The sequence below is a fragment of the Pteropus vampyrus genome, unplaced genomic scaffold (assembly GCF_000151845.1).
Source record: "Pteropus vampyrus isolate Shadow unplaced genomic scaffold, Pvam_2.0 Scaffold89, whole genome shotgun sequence".
NCBI lineage: Eukaryota > Metazoa > Chordata > Mammalia > Chiroptera > Pteropodidae > Pteropus > Pteropus vampyrus.
The window spans coordinates 1,981,088-1,983,396 of NW_011888870.1; the positions used below are offsets into that span (position 1 = coordinate 1,981,088).

At 35.1% G+C, this 2,309-nt stretch overlaps 1 long non-coding RNA gene across 1 annotated transcript in view; it reads right to left on the bottom strand.

Annotated features, from left to right (window-relative positions):
• Positions 1–931: 931 nt before the first annotated feature.
• The window catches only part of LOC111742229, a 197,091-nt gene continuing 195,713 nt past the window's right edge, over positions 932–2,309 (bottom strand). Inside the window, exon 3 of the long non-coding RNA XR_002781233.1 lies at positions 932–1,084. This is a non-coding gene — a long non-coding RNA (uncharacterized LOC111742229). The remainder of the gene's footprint in view (positions 1,085–2,309) is intronic.

The window sequence follows — 2,309 nt, forward strand, 5'->3', positions numbered from 1 at the left end:
ATATATAGTGTAACATAGTACTAGATTCACTACTACCATTGTGAAGTTTGAAAGAGTTGAAAGGAGGAAAATATTATCTCAAAGAGTAGTTTGTAACACATAATACAATATTGTACTGACTTTTCTCCCAGGAGGTAGGTCATGGGTTTCCTCAGATCAGTAATTTACAGATTCCTGAGAGAATTGTTCCTTCTCTTCTATAGTCATGCGTTTGGAGGGGTTGCTGCCATTATCATGAATGGCTGTTACAGCTTCTCACACGGTCTGCAGGAAAAGAGCAAGGCTGGTTGTGGAAACTAGGTGTTGAAGATAAAAGTGGTGGTAGAGTTTTCTGATCTTTTCTCACAAAAGTCATGTCAATACTGTTACATTCCCTAGTAGACAGATTATAAAATGGCAGTAGCAGTAGTAGTCCGACCTGTAATCCGTCTAAAGCATCCCCGATGTTTCAATGCCAAATTTATGCTTGAATGCTTCTTTTGAATACTATTGCAGTGGTATGGTCATTTTTGACCTAGAGAATTTTGAAAACTGAGAAAAGGCTTATATCAAACCAAAATCCATCCCCCTATGACTCCTGATAATTGGCTTAGCTTTAGCTAGTCAGAGAGCTGTTATGTCCCCCTCTTAATTTTTCATTAATCTTCCAATACATACTCTAAAAACACCTACTTTCAATTACATCTTTAATAATGTTAAATTTTTCATCATGCTTGTCTATTCTTCCAATATAGAAGCATAACTAATATTTTATATAGTTTTAAGTTTCATGTCTTTTATGAAGTTTCTGAAGACCATTCTAATCTCCACTGGAAATTCTTTCATTGAATCCTAGAAAGTCTAGTGTAAGGTTTATATAACATAGGCTTTGTGACATAGATATTTGGAGTGATTCATGCTGGTTTTCATAAAATCAAACAATACACTTCAGTAGCTTTACATAGTAGCTGTTTATTTTTCAAAATCCAATGTGGTAGTTGCTGGTTGGGTGTTTCTTCTGGGAATCACTTCTCCATTCAGTAACCAAAGAATGCAAGCTGCTTCTATTTCGGTGACTCCCATTCTGACTACAGAGCTTCCATGCCTGTGATAGGAGAATTGATGGATCATTAAGACATGGGAGTATTTTTACAAGTCAAGGTGGAAAATCGTATATATCATTTTCACCCACATTACACTCATCACAATAGTCACATGGCCCTACTTAGTCACAAGGTGCTTGAATGTAGTCTTCATCTGTTTCCAGGAGGTGAATTAGATGATTTGGTCATTCCCTGGCATTGTCTCTGCCACACATCGCCCCTTCTCTTCAAGCACATACAGTTCAGCTCAGGGAGGCAAGATGACCACAGCAAATGAGAGTATTAACAAAAAGGTATTAACATTTGAGAAAGTTTTCTAGAGTAAATAGGACCTGAACTAGCCATTGTAGGATGAGGAAGATTTTGACGAGTGCTGGGAAATGAGCCCAGCATTGCTGGCTAGGGGTCATATGGGCAAATGTGCAGAGACACGAAAGTGTAGGATGCTTTCTTGTTGGATAGTTGAATTTCTAGGGATCCTTATACTTAACACAGATTGATCTACTGCCCAGCACAGCACATGCTCATCCTCACTAGATATCAATTAACACATTAATTACCCTCTTCCAGAGGCCCCTTCAGAATTCAAATTAATGCACATTGATTGCTGGGAATTGGCATTATGTTTAGTATAACTACTTGCCATTTTAACATGTACCTTTTATGAAAATGCAGTATCTTCACATGCACACACTTCAGATAAGATGACTTTATTTACTCGGCTTAATAAAATTGTCAGGCAATGCCTTCCTGCTCATATCTGTAGAACTCATTTTAGTTGTATAATTCTGCTTTTCTAGTAAAAATTTTCACCTTTTCTCTGATTAGTACTCTGATACCGGATTGTATTACTCTTAGCATATTATGACACATATATAACAGAAAAGATTGTTTCAAAGAGTTTTTAATATTTTTAATATGAAAATATGCAAGTATTTACCAAAAATTAAAAAAGTAAACCTCACATATTGACTTAAATTTAGTACCTAAAATAAATTTAACATATTTTAAGTCATCATTTCAAAGAAAAGAGATACATATTTATGTTCACTTCTCTAAGATAATATATAACTCATCTTTCCAAAACCTGATCTCGCATGATATCATTTTTAAATATTACACAATTATAATTCATTTCTAGTTTCTCAGTGTCCCTTATGCACACTCCTCCTATCTTTTTATTGATAATCTAACAAGTTTCATTCTTGAAAGACTTAAGGAATTTCA